Consider the following 14,954-nt stretch of genomic DNA (forward strand, 5'->3'; position numbering starts at 1 on the left):
TTAAGCTCAAAGCATAAGTATTCTACCTGCTCAGTGAGAATTTTACCACTCTACAGCTCCAAAATTATGTAAGAAAAGGTTACCGGAATGAATGTACTTTAGAAGGTATACTTTGTCTTGTGGTGTGTGCTTCATTTTGCCAGTTTCTCTCTTAAAAAATATATGGGTGGACAAATAATTGCATCAGCCTCAATCCAAATAGCCTAACATATTCGTCCCCACCAAACAATAAAGAACAATAAGAACAAATAAAAGTGCACTATACCACCACCAAATTTGGAGAATATCCAAATTCCAAATTATCTGTAAACAGAAAAATAAACAGGATATCACGAAGAGCTACCTATTAGGCTCCCATCACATGCTGTTGTGTAGAGGGAGGGCAGTCCAGGAAAAACTGCATCAAAGAGAGAAGAGGAAAGCCAGCAGGAAGCCTAAGATTGATCTAAAATCATCATGAAAAAGAAAGTCTACCTCAAGTATAAAAATTCTGAAAAATTTCTCTGGAAGCTCAACCTTTAGGGAAGTGACTTAGAAGGGTGCATAAGACTCAAGAAAGCAGTCTTGGAAAAGGAACTCTTTGCAGGTAGAAAAGGGTAAAAAAAAGGAAGGCGGGGCTGGGCCGGTGGTATAGTGGTTAAGTGCACGTGCTTTGCTGTGGCAGCCCGAGGTTCAGATCCCAGACATGCACCTATGCACCGCTTCTCAAGCCATGCTGTGGTGGCATCTCATATAAAATAGAGAAAGATAGGCACGAATGTTAGCCCAGGGCCAATCTTCCTCAGCAAAAAGAGGAGGATTGGCAACAGATGTTAGCTCAGGGCTAATCTTCCTCACAAAAAAAAAAAAGGAAGAGAAAGGTGGCTTTTGGAAAAAATGCACAATGAAGGAAAAAAGAAGCAAGAAGGGAAAATTTATCACTTTATAAGACAAAAAAATGTTAACATGTAAAGACCCATCAAACCACCCCCCTAATACCCCCCACCATACCCCAAAAGCCCTCCAGTAAAGAAACTATACTTTGTTATGTGAAGAGAAGAGGATGCTCTCAAGCTTGAAATCTTGGAAACCACCAACAAACTGCCAGCCATGTTCATGTAAATTCAAAAATGTAATCAATCTTGTTTATACCAAACTACTATAAGAAGAAAGCAGAACAAGAGAATCAAAAAAAAGCCATTTGAGGGGCCGACCCGGTGGCGCAAGCGGTTAAGTGCGCGCGCTCCGCTGCGGCGGCCCGGGGTTCGCTGGTTCGGATCCCGGGCGCGCACCGACGCACTGCTTGGTAAGCCATGCTGTGGCGGCGTCCCATATAAAGTGGAGGAAGATGGGCACAGATGTTAGCCCAGGGCCGTCTTCCTCAGCAAAAAAAGAGGAGGATTGGCGGATGTTAGCTCAGGGCTGATCTCCTCACAAAAAAAAAAAAAAAAAAAAGCCATTTGATGAAAACTCCCACCAATAAAGAATGATCAAGAAAAAGAAAACTATAAAAAAACACTTCACACAAAATTAAATTTCCTCAAACAAGCATTTGAAGATATGAAAAAAATACCTTGAAGTAGAAATCTAAAAACTAAAAGAAATGGACAAAAAAATTGGTTAAAATAAAGCAAAAGTTGACTGAACCCAGGACAATAAAATAGAAGAAAAAGAAAAAGTCATATCAGAAATGAACATTAAATTAAAAGTGCCTAAAGAAGAATAGATTCATATGAAAACTTAATAAGGAGCATTGAAGAAAAACAAGGAAACGACAAAGATAATGAAGATGAGATAAAGAAAGAAGGAAAAGGGTTCAGGAAGAAATTATTTAATATGGAAGACCAGCAAAATGTATGTACAGTGATGCACCACATAACAACATTTTGGTCAATGACAGACTGCATATACAACATTGATCCCATAAGACTATAGTGGAGCTGAAAAATTTCTATCACCTAGTAACGTCATAGCAAATGTATGTACAATGATGCACCGCATAACAACGTTTTGGTCAACGACAGACCGCATATACGACATTGATCCCATAAGATTATAGTGGAGCTGAAAAATTTCTATCACTTAGTAACGTGATAGCCATGATAAAGTCAAAGCACAATGCATCACTCATGTGTTTGTGGTGATGCTGGTGTAAATGAACCTACAGTGCTGCTTGTTGTGTAAAAGTGTAGCACAAACAGTTATGTACAGTACATAATACTTGATAATCATAATGACTATGTTACTGGTTTATGTATTTACTATACTACACTTTTTATAGTTATTTTAGAGTGTACTCTTCCTATTTATATAAAAAGTTTACGTAAAACAACATGCTGTGTTACACTGGCAGCAGCCTCATACATCTCGCGTCTACCGTGTCCATTGATTACACCACTTTTTTTGTGCTTGATTTATTCTCATGTTGTTTTGCTCAGCATGGCCCCTAAGCATACAGAATCCACTCCTAATATTGCCAGTAAAAGGCCATATCGAGTTATTGACCTGGAAATGAAATTAAAAGTGATTAAAGACTACAAAAATGGAAAATCAGTGATGGTTATTGCTCGCCAGTCAGGCATGTCCCATTCCACCATAGCTACAATCTTGAAAAATAAGCACAAAGTGGTAGAAGCTGTTAAAGGATCTGCTTTAAGGAGATAAGGAGGCCAAATCAATGCCAGGTTTTGAATCTTTAAAGGACAGGATAACAGTTTTCCTTGGGGGCAATGTGTCAGGCAACAGATTGAAACCCTTTGTGATCTGGCACCGTGAGAACCTCAGGGCCTTCAAGCATATCAATAAGCACACCTGCCAGTGTACTACAGGAGCAATAAGAAGTCATGGATGACCCAGCTCCTCTTCCGAGAGGCCCTCCTGAATTGCTATGCCAGTGAAATGGAGAAGAATTGTTTGGAGAATAACAGATCTTTCAAGATTTTGCTTACTGTTGATAATGCTCCCGGATATCCTCTTTTTATTGGTGATCTTCATGCCAATATCAAAGTGGTGTTTCTCCCTCCAAACACCACCTCTGTGATTCAACCAATGGATCAAGGAGTTAGAGCAGCTTTTAAGGCCTACTACCTGAGGAGGACCTTTACCCAGGCTACTGCTGCAACTGAGGAAGACACTGAGAAGACACTGATGGAATTCTGGAAAGATTACAATGTCTGTGACTGCATCAAGAACTATGCTTGGGCTTGGGGTGATGTCAGCAAGGAGTATAGGAATGGCATCTGAAAGAAGACACTCAAGAGGTTTGTCCGTGACTTCAAAGAATTTGCCAAGGATGAAGAGGTTGCAAAAATAAACAAGGCTGTGGTTAAGATGCAAACAACTTTAACCTGGGTGTCGCTGATGATGACATTGAGGAGCTCCTAGAGGTGGCTCCTGAGGAATTGACTAACGGGGAGTTGTTGGAACTGGAACAGGAACACACAGCTGAAGAAGAGGCGAGAGAAAAGGAAACTGCAGAAGAAAAAGAAGAACCCCCAAGAAAATTCACAATGAAGGGTTTAGTAGAATCTTTTGCAGACCTCAGCAAGCTCCTTCAAAAGTTTGAAAACATGGACCCCAGACTGAATGGTTTTCATTAATAGAGAGGAATGTTCATTGTGCATTATCTGCTTACAAGCAAATCTATGATGAAAAAAGAAACAAACTAAGCAAACCAAAGTGGACCTATTTCTGAAAACAGTGACACCTCCTCAAGAGAAGCTTCAGATGGGTCCTTGAAGACGTATTCCAGATGAAGGCACGTTATCATAGGAGATGACAGCTCCATGAGTGTTGTTGCCCCTGAAGACCTTTCAATGGGACAAGATGTGGAGGTGGAAGACAGTCATATCGATGATCCTGACCCTGTGAAGGCCTAGGCTAATGTCTGTGCTTGTGTCTTAGTTTTTTAAAAAAAGTTTAAAAAGGAAAAAAAAATTAAAAATTTTAAAAATAGAAAAAAGCTTATCGAATAAAGATATAAAGAAAATATTTTTGTACTGCTATACAATGTGTTTTAAGCTAAACGTTATTACAAAAGAGTCAAAAAGTTAAAAATTTTTCAAAGTTTATAAAGTAAATATGATACGGTAAGCTAAGGTTAATTTATTATTGAAGAAAAACATTTTTTATAAATTTAGTGTAGCCTAAGTGTGCAGTGTTTGTAAAAGCTACAGTAGTGTACAGTAATGTCCTAGACCTCACATTCACTCACCATTCACTTATCCAGAGAACTTTCAGTCTTGCAAGCTCCATTCATGGTAAATGCCCTCTACAAGTGTATCATTTTTCATCTTTTATACTGTATTTTTACTGTACCTTTTCTATGTTTAGATACACAAATACTTACCATTGTATTACAATTGCCTACAGTATTTAGTACAGTAACATGCTGTTCAGGTTTGTAGTCTAGAAGTAATAGGCTATACCATCTAGGTTTGTGGAAGTACACTCTAATTGCCTAATCATGCATTTCTCAAAACATATCCCCATCATTAAGCAACACATGAATGTAAAATGATCATTTTTGAAAGGAAAGAAACAATGGAACAGAATTAATATTTAAAACTATAATCCAGGTAAATTTTTCAGAAATAAAAGTGTCTGAATCTGCCAACACAGTATCAGAAATTTGACCTGGACCCGTTAACTTTAAGATATATCTGAGAAATTAGATTTTAAATATAAAGAAAAAATCCTCGGAGATTCTAGGAAAAATAAGAAATAATTTACAAGAGCAAGAGAATTAGATTGGCCTCTTTAACAAATTAAAAATTAACAAAATTTAACAATTAAAAATAAAGCAAAGCAACAGCGAAGCAATATTTTTTTTAAAAGTCAACCATTTGTAGGACATTCTTAAAAGGCAAATCTATAAAGACAGAAAAGATATCATTAGTTTCCAGGGGCTGAATGTAGGAGCCTAGTGGTTAAGTTTGGCGTGCTCTACTTTGGCTGCCTGGGCTCCATTCCTGGGCACAAACCTACACGACTCCACAGTGGCCATGCTGTGGTGGCAGCTCACACACAAAATAGAGTAAGATTGGTCACTTGTGTTAGCTCAGGGCAAATCTTCCTCAGCAAAAAACAGGAAGATTGGCAACAGATGTTAGCTCAGGGTGATTCTTCCTCAGAAAAAAAAAAAAAAAAAGTTAACCACTAGAACAAAAACACAAACCTTCTTAAAACCAAAAGAAATGTAATTAATAGAAGAGCAAAAAAAAAAAAAAAAAAAAAAAATCAACTGGAGGAAGAATTACAAGAAAATAAAACATAATGCTTTCAACATCAAACCAAGATATATTACAGAGTTGAAAATCAACATATCAGTAATAGCAATACAATTGAATGTACCTAACTCACTATTAAAAATAAAAGATTTTCAGTTTGGCTTACAAAAAAGGAACCAATTATATTCTACATATAAGAAGAACACTTAAAATCCAGTGATTCATAATGGCTAAAAATAAAGGGATGAGCAAACGTATACCAAACCAATGGAAACAATAAGAAAACAGAAATTGTGATCTTTATATCTTACAGAGTAAATTTCAAGAGAGAAAAGAAGTAAGAGTAAAAAAGAGGGATGCTTTTGTTCCCATAACAACAAAAAAAAAGGATGCTTATTTATGATAAAAACCACAATTAACAACACAGATATAGCAGTTAAGAATATTCATACCCCCAACAACACAGCAATGCCCTTTATAAAGCTAAAAAAACTAAAGAACATGGAAGGATACATTTATGGATACATTCTACTTATGGGAGATTTTAACACATCATACTCGGTATAAGAAAGATTAGACAAAAATAAAAAAAGGTATAGACCTTATGGATGTATGTTGAAATTTATACCCCTATCATAGAGAGTATACCTTCTTCACAAGTGCACATGGAACACTCACAAAAATTAATCATATATTAGGCCACAAAGGAAATATTAGAAAATAGGAATATTACAAAAAGTGCTTTCTGGTAAGAATGCAGTAGTACTAGAAAGTATCAACAACAAAAGTTTAAAGACCATCTCATCCTATGAATTTGATTATTTTAGATACCTCATATAAGTGGAATCATGCAGTCTTTGTCTTTCTGTGAGTAGCTTTTTTCACTTAGCATAATGTGTTCAAGGTTTATCCATGCTGTCACATATTGCAGAATTTCATTCTTTTTTAAGGCTAAATAGTAGTCCATTTTACACCGTACAAATACTAGAGGAAAAGAAAGGTGAATTTATCTATAACCTAGGTGTATGGAAAGGATTTTTAACTGTGACTCAAAATTCAGATGTACTAAAATAAAAGATTGATATCTTTGGCATAATAATAATAATCATAATTACGATAATACATGACAAAAGCACAAATAGCAAAATTCAAAAACAAATAACAAACTCATAGAAAATATTTGCAACATATGTCACAGATAAAGGGCTAATGTCCATAAATATAAAGAATTCTTTAAAACTGAGGTAATAAGATCCAACAGTCAACAGAAAAAAAAAAAATGAGTTAAAGATGTGTGTAGGTAATTTGTGAAGTTTTTATATATTGTACATATTTAAAACATTTGTGAATAGTTGAATTATATATACACATTTAAATATACAATCCTAAATACATGACAATGTTTAATTTCAATCATTATAAGAGAAGAATAAAATAAATGACACTGTGATACCGTTTTTTACCTGTCAGACTGGGAAAATTTTAAAAGCTTGACATGGCATTGTGGCAAGGCTATGTCAACATAGGCATTCTCATTTATTAGTGGTGGGAATGCCAATTGGTACAACCAATCTAGAGGGGAATATGACAATACTGAACAAAACGACATATTCATTTACATTTTAAGCCAGCAAACCAGCCTCTAAAAGTTTGCCCTGGATAATAAACCTCTGATAATACAAAAATATGTATGTATAAGGTTATTCACATGAGCATTGTTTGTAATTGCAAAATATCTGAAACAACCTAAGTGCCCATACATAGGAGATTAATTGGAGGTATTATAAAATATCCACACAATGGAGTACCATGAAACTATTAAAAGAAATGAGGAAGTTCTCTATTAACTGCCATGGAGTAATTTCCAACTTATACTATTAAATGAAAAAAGTAAAATGCAAAAGAGGGCATAGAGTATGCTATCATTATGTAAGAAAAAGGAGAAATACAAAAATATACACATATCTTTTTATTTGTGTAAAAAAGAAATACAGAAAAGATAAATGAGAAACTAATGAGATTGATTACCTTCAGGGGAAAGGTGGGAACTGGAAAGAAAGGTTGGAGGTGGGAGAATTACACTTCTCTGAATACACATTTTATTTAATTTTGACTTCAGAAACTGTGCTAATGTTTTATATATTTAAAAAAATAAGATAAACAAATATTGGGAGAAAACCCTGAAATGGATTATGAACAGAATCAAATGAACTTAACTCTATTTGAAATTAATAACATAACCACACTGAGTGGAGAGTACCAAAAAAACCTAACTCATATTACTTTAAAGCAATCTTTGTACTATATACACAATCTAAAGATAAATAAAAATATAAATAAATGAACTTTAGATATTAGGTTTGATTTTATCAGAGGTACATAACAGCAATTCTGAAACTACTTCCTGTGTTTTCTGGGATGGTATAAGTGTATAAGTATACTAAAGATAATAGGAACCAAGTTTCTCACTGTTTCATAAGGGTGTTGAAAAGTTGGAAAGGGGGAAGCAAATAATGAGTCCTATGGTGTTGGATTTATAGTACTTTTTTCCCCCAAAGCTCCAGTAGATAGTTGTTATGTCATAGTTGCACAGCCTTCTAGTTGCTGTATGTGGGATGCGGCCTCATCGTGGCCGGAGAAGCCGTGCGTTGGTGCGCGCCCGGAATCCAAACCCGGACCGCCAGCAGCGGAGCACACACACTTAACCGCTAAGCTACGGGGCCGGCCCTGGTGTTGGATTAATATTCATGATATCAGTGTGAATTCATGGAGATGATAGATAATAACAAGGATGATAATAATAATAGATAGATGGACATAGAAACCAATATTCATATGTATATGTGTATGTATACTTAGAATTATTTTCTGTCTCTGTCCATTAAGAGGGCCTAAAAACAATGTCACATGAGTAGCAGTAAACACAAATGAGAACAGGGACTCCGTAGAGAAATAGTTGACTCCATGCTTGGGGCAGGAATATTACAACATGAGCCTGGAGCATCTTTTGATCTGGAAAGTAAGAAAGTGCTCAAAAAATGCTGGGAATGTATAAAAAAGACACAGATGCTAGCTTAATTGGGCCCCCTTACCAAATCTGAAAACTTTTGCGCATTAAAATCAATAATGACAGTTCTGATGCCAACAAAAATAGAGTAAGCCCACTAAAGACTATCTCTTTTGCTGTATTCATGTAATAATTCTGGAAAAAATTCAAAAACAACTACCTGAGGACTCAGAAAAGAAAACAAAAGCAGGCAGATTGGGAGGTAAATCGAAACTTAGAAAAGTAACCATTGTTTCCTTCCTCTTTTCCCTTTTCCTCTTTTCTTTTTTTTTATTTCTTCCTCTTTTCTTCCTGGTTTTGCCCCAACGGCAGTACCCAGTCACACAGCTGTATGGTGGTAGTACAGGAGTGGCTAAAACTCTTATAGAAACCCAGTCTTTCTAGCCAGGGTAACTGGCAAAAGGGGTCCCTGTGGTCTACTGAATGTAGCTGAAACATCTTTTTTCCTCCCTTTTTTGTCTCCTGGCTTCGTGCAGAGGGATTGGTCTAGTTAGACAGCTGTGCTTTGGTGGTGTGAGTACTAAAATTTTGCGGAGACCCTTTCTTTTTTGGCCAGTGAACCTGAAAAGTGGGCCTCTGTAGACTAGAGAGTATGGAAGCGAATCCCATGGAAGAGAGAGAAGGATAAAGAATTTCCTAATTCTGTGTATGAACCTGCATAAGTGCCAGTCTCAACTCTGACCTCTACATGAACAGGACAGACCCCAAGAAGCATAGAAAAGCTTTAGAGAATTGAACTGATTTAAAAAATCATCCAAGTCTCAGACCATGCCCTGAGTGGCACGTGTGTGAGACAGACCCAAAGCAGCATAGGCAAAGGTTATGAAAACAGAAAAGATATTAAACCTATGGCCCGTAGAGGCAAGACTGAATGTTAAGTCTGAACCTAATTGGGTTGATTGCCCACTACAACAAACAAGTAAACAAAATCAGCATTCTTGAAAAGATTTGAATAGGACCTAGAATCTACAAAATATAATATTCAAAATGTCCAGGATACAATCCAAAATTACTTGACATAAAAAATATCCAGGGAATATGAAAAATTCTTAAAGTGACCATCAACAGATGCAAACCCCCCAATTACCAAGATGTTGGAATTATCAGACAAAGCCTTTAAAGCAGCTACTGTAACAATACTCCATGTAGTATGTATAGACATATGGAAGTTCTCAATGGAGAAAAAGAAACTACGAAAAAGAAGAAACTAAAATACTGAATATTTTATGACAGGAAAATACAATATCTGAAATTTTTAAAATCACAGGATGGGCTCAATAACACAATAGAGATGACAGAGAAAAGAGTCAGTGAATTTGAAGATGGATCAATAGAAATCATTCAAACTGGGGCCGGCCCGGTGGCGCAAGCAGTTAAGTGCGTGCGCTCCACTGCGGCGGCCCGGGGTTCGCTGGTTCGGATCCCGGGCGCGCACCGACGCACTGCTTGGTAAGCCATGCTGTGGCGGCGTCCCATATAAAGTGGAGGAAGATAGGCACGGATGTTAGCCCAGGGCCGTCTTCCTCAGCAAAAAAAAAAAAAAAAAAGAGGAGGATTGGCGGATGTTAGCTCAGGGCTGATCTCCTCACAAAAAAAAAAAAAAAAGAAATCATTCAAACTATGGAATAGAGAGAAAGACTGAAGAAAAATGAATAAAGCTTCAAGAATCTGTGGAACTGTATAAAATTGTAGAATATTTGTGTCACTGGAGTCCCAAAAGGAGAGGAATAAAAGATTGGTGCAGGAAAAAAATTAAAACAAAAAATGGCAAATTGTTTCCTAAATTTGATGAAAGACTAAATTTAGAGACTCGAGAAGTTCATCAAACCTTAAACAAGATAAACTCAAAGAAAACCCATAATCAAATTGCTGAACACTGTCAACAAAAAGGAATGAACTATTGATAACACACAAACAAGGATAAACCTAAAATTAAACTGAGTGAAAAGAGCCACATGAAAAGAGTACATATTACATGAGTCCATTTATATAAAATTCTAGAAAATGCAAACCAATCTACAGTGGCAGAAAGAAGATCAGTTGCTGGAGACCATTGGGAGTGAGGTGGGCAGATAAAAATGGCTATTTAATGGCATGAGGAATATTTGGGGCATAATAGCTATGTTCATTATTTTGATAATAGTTATTATTTCACAAGTGTATATATAGATATGTAAAAACATATCAAATTGTACATTTAAATATATACAGCTTATTATTTGTCAGTTAAACCTCAACAAAGTTGTTAATGTCAATAAAGCTGTTAATAAGGCTGTTAAAATTGTAAGATGCAACTAAAGTAGTGCTTAGAGGAAGATTTGTGGCATTAATTACTTCTTTTAGAAAATAAAAAGTCTCAAACCAGTAATCTAAGTTTCTACTTTAAGAAACTAGCAAATGAAGAGCAAATTAGACCCAATGCAAGTAGAAGGAAGAAAATAATCAAGTTCAGAGTAAAAATCAGTGAGATTAAAAATTGGAAACTAACAGAGAAAAACCAGTGAAACTCAAAGCTGATTCTTTTACAACATTAATGAAAATGATAAACCACTAGCCAGATAGATCAAGAAAAAAAGAAAACTCAAATTACCAGTATCGATTCTGAAAGAAGAGGCATCACTACAGAATTTACAGACAATAAAACCTGTAACAGAACATTATGAAAAACTTTATGCCTATCAATTCAACGACTTACATGAAATGAATTAATTCTCTTAAAGATGTAAACTACCAAAGATCACTTATGAAAAAATGGTTAACCTGAATAGACCTATTTAAAAAAACTTCCAAAAAAAATCTCCAAACCCAGACGGCTTTACTGGCAAGTTCTATCAAACATTTCAGGAAGAAAAAAATCAGAATTCTGCACAATCTCTCCCAGAGAATAAAAGCAAAAAGAATACATCCCATATCATGTTATGAGTCCAGGATTACTCTGATAATAAAACCAGTCATTACAATAAAAAAAAAGAGAGACTAGTATGCTTCATTAGCATAGATGCAAAAATCCTTAAGAACATATTAACAAACTGAATCCAGCAATACTTAAAAAGGATAAAACATTCTAACACAGCTGGTCTAATATTCAAAAATCAATCAACTTGATTCCCCATATCAACAGATTAAAGAAAATAAAAACCATATGATCATTTCAATTATGGAATAGTGGATACAGAAAAGACATTTGGCAAAAATCAACATCCATTCAAGATAAACTTGGGGCCGGACTGGTGGCATAGCGGTTAAGTGCGCACGCTCTGCTTTGGCGGCCCAGGGTTCACAGGTTCCGATCCTGGGTGCGCACCAATGCACCGCTTGTCAAGCCATGCTGTGGCGGTGTCCCACATAAAGTGGAGGAAGATGGGCACGGATGTTAGCCCAGGGCCAGTCTTCCTCAGCAAAAAGAGGAGGATTGGCAATGGATCTTAGCTCAGGGCTGCTCTTCCTCACAAAAAAAAAACAACAACAAGATAAACTGTCAGAAAACTAGGAATAGAAGGGAAGTTCCTCAACCCGATAAGGGAATTTACAAATATTCTTAACCTAACATCATACTTAATGGTGAAAGACTGAATGATTTCACATAAAGATTGGGAATAAGATCAGGATGTTCACTCTCATCACTTGTCTTCAACATTATACTACAGGTTCTAACCAGTGCAATAAGGTAAGAAAAATTAATGGAACTCTTACCTATCAGAAAGGAAGAAACAAAACTACTTCTATTCAAAGATAACATGATTATCTACATAGAAAATGCTAAGAAATCTATAAAATGGCTCCTAGAAATATGGTAGACTGCTTCTAAAATGGCCACCAATGATTCCTGCCTCTTGGTATTTACTCTCTTTTATAATCCCCTTCCCTTTTGTGTGGGCTGGATCTAGTGACTTGCTTCTAAAGAAAAGAATACAGCAGAAGTGATTGGATGCCACTTCTGAGATTAGATTATAAAAAACTGTAATTTCCATCTTGCTTACACTTTATCTCTTGCTGGCACTCTCTCCTGCCTGTTTGCTTACTTGCTCTGATGAAGCAAGCTGCCATGTCATACATTTTCCTATAGAGAGGCCCACATGGCTAGGAACTGAAGGAAGCCTCCAGCCAACATCCAATGAGGAACAGGCTTTCAATCTAAAACCCACAAATTATATTAACCACATGAGTGAGCATAGAAGTGTATCTTTCCCGGTGGAGGCTTGGGTGGCTGCAGCCTGGCTGACCATTTTGATTGTGTCAAGCTAAAGGAGAGAATATGATGTGACTAGACTCCTGATGCACAGAAACTGTTAGATAATAAATGTTCTTTTAAGCCACTAATTTTGGGGGTAATTTGTTATGCATCAACAGATTACTAAGACAACTCACAATAAGTGAGTTCAGCAAGCTCTTAGAATGCAAGGTTCCTATACACAAATAAGTTGTATTTATATATGCTAGCAATGGAAATTGGAAGTCTAATTAAAAAGAGTACCATGTATAATAGCATCAACAAACATGAAAATCTTAGGTGTAAATCTAACAAAATATGTGCAAGAACTGTATGCTGAAAACTTCAAAACACTGAGGAAATAAATTAAAGAAGACCCAAATAATTGGAAAGATATGCCCTGATTATGGACTGGAAGAATGAGTGTTTTTAAGATGTCAATTCTCTCCCAAATAATCTATAGATTCGGCACAGTTCCAAAGAAATCCCAGCAGATTTTTTTTTATAGGAATCAGCAAACTGATTCTAAAATTTATTTGAAAAGGCAAGGGAACTAGAATAGCCAAAACAATTTTGAAAAAGAACAAAATTGGAGGACCCACAATACTTAATTTTAGGACTTACTATTAAGTTACAATAATCAAGACAGAATGGTGTTGCTGGAAGGATGAATGCATATATCGATGGATCAAAATAGAGGATCCAAAAATAGGCAAATACGATCAATTAATTTTTGACAAAGTTTCGAAAGCATTTCAAAGGAGAAAAAAGTAGTCTTTTCAGTAAATGTTGTTAGAAATATTGGACATCAGTATGCACAAAAAGAACCTCCGTCCATATTTCACACCTTATACAAAAATTAACTCAAAATGGAGTATAGAAGTAAATTTAAAATGCAAAACTATAAAACTTCTAGAAGACAACATAGGAGAAGCTATGTGTGAGTACAACTACTTCAAGAAATGGCAGAATTAAATGGCAACTTCAGAAGCAGTGAAATATGAATTATTATTCTACAGGATCACTGTATTTCAATCTGCAATGAACTCTTGAACAAAATGATGAACAGTTTTGCCTCTGCTAAAGCCTACTTGAAAACACTGAATCTGTAACGTTTACCCTGTCATTGTTCAAATAATTTCTTTTCTGATTTTTTTTCATCCTGTTACCTTATAATTGCATGTGTATTTAAGGTGTCATGTTTAATCTGTTCTATTTTCTATTATTTTAAAGAAATTAGAATATATACCCAAGACGTGTGTAGATAATTCAATTATATAAAAATATGTTGTTCAGCTTGACAATACTTTCCGGAAGCAAGTCTTTATGGAAGTTGAAGAGCATATATTAACTGGATGTAACTTTGCAGGAAGCTACAACAATCATAGCTAACATGTGTTGAGTATTTTCTATGTGTCAGGCACTGTTTTAAATGCTTCACATGTATTAAATCATTTAATTCTTACTAACCATATGAGTTAGATTCTGTTTTCTCCCCAGTTTATATATAATGGAACAGAGGAAGAAGGTTATTACGTAGCTGACACCGAGGGCACATAGTTAGGATATTGTAGAGTAGGGATTTAAATTGAGGCTGTCTGGCTTTAGATTCTATTCTTAAACACTATAATAGATAACATAGAGGAGATAGCCCCCTTTGTCAAAGAGGCAAGAGTAAAAGGGACAAATCCAAGTAAATACCTTCAAAGGAAAGTGGCAGACACATAAAAAAAGCACCAACATTCAGCAAGATATATACACTTCATATTGAGAGGTAAAGAGACTGAAGATGTCTGAAACCATTGGACAACCTAGCGCTGAGTGAAGATAGTTCAGGAAAACTTCCCAGAGATGGTGAGATTGGCCAAATTTTGAAGAAGAAACAGGGTTTCATTGGAGATTTAGTATATTAATATGTCAGGGCCTTAACAGTTGTGGCAATTTTAAATCCTAACAAAAATCTAATTTTGTAGATGTGGAAATTGAGAATCATTGATTCAGTAGTCATTTATTGAACACCTACTGTGTGCCAAGCACTCTTCTCAGTTCTATGGCTAGTGCACAAAACAACAATAAAAAATTTCTGTCTAGAGGAAGGCTTAGGAGCCTGACTAAAGTTTGGTCAAGCAAAGAATCTCTGTCACCGCGTGCAACTTACATATTTCTCACTTAGGCTTTGACTTCTCCAAGGTCACATGACTAGACTATGAAATAGCAGAGTCAAGATTTGAACCTAGATGTAGCGATGTAGCTGATTCTAACATCCATTTCATTTTTCATTATGTCACTTTGACACTCACAGATTACTTTAAAAAGTCAGGGCTGTTTTGTTTTGTTTTGAGGGGCATGTACGCTAAATTAGAGGAAAATTACAAGTCAAGTTGTTCCCAAAAATGTCAAGAAGATTGGCCTGCTGGTTTTAAAAAATGCTTCAAGGTATTCGCAGAAATTAAGACAGTTCTGTGAATTA

At 35.8% G+C, this 14,954-nt stretch overlaps 1 protein-coding gene and 1 long non-coding RNA gene across 3 annotated transcripts in view; one reads left to right on the top strand and one right to left on the bottom strand.

Moving 5' to 3' along the window:
• HTR2C (5-hydroxytryptamine receptor 2C) overlaps positions 1–14,954 on the top strand; it is a 310,470-nt gene that overhangs the window by 145,750 nt on the left and 149,766 nt on the right. The window lies entirely within an intron of this gene.
• Positions 1–14,954, bottom strand: part of LOC131401347 (uncharacterized) — a 32,988-nt gene that overhangs the window by 3,200 nt on the left and 14,834 nt on the right. For both annotated transcript variants that reach the window (XR_009217659.1, XR_009217658.1), the window contains exon 3: positions 6,039–6,191. This is a non-coding gene — a long non-coding RNA (uncharacterized LOC131401347). The remainder of the gene's footprint in view (positions 1–6,038; positions 6,192–14,954) is intronic.

This window comes from Diceros bicornis, chromosome X (assembly GCF_020826845.1).
Source record: "Diceros bicornis minor isolate mBicDic1 chromosome X, mDicBic1.mat.cur, whole genome shotgun sequence".
Lineage (NCBI taxonomy): Eukaryota > Metazoa > Chordata > Mammalia > Perissodactyla > Rhinocerotidae > Diceros > Diceros bicornis.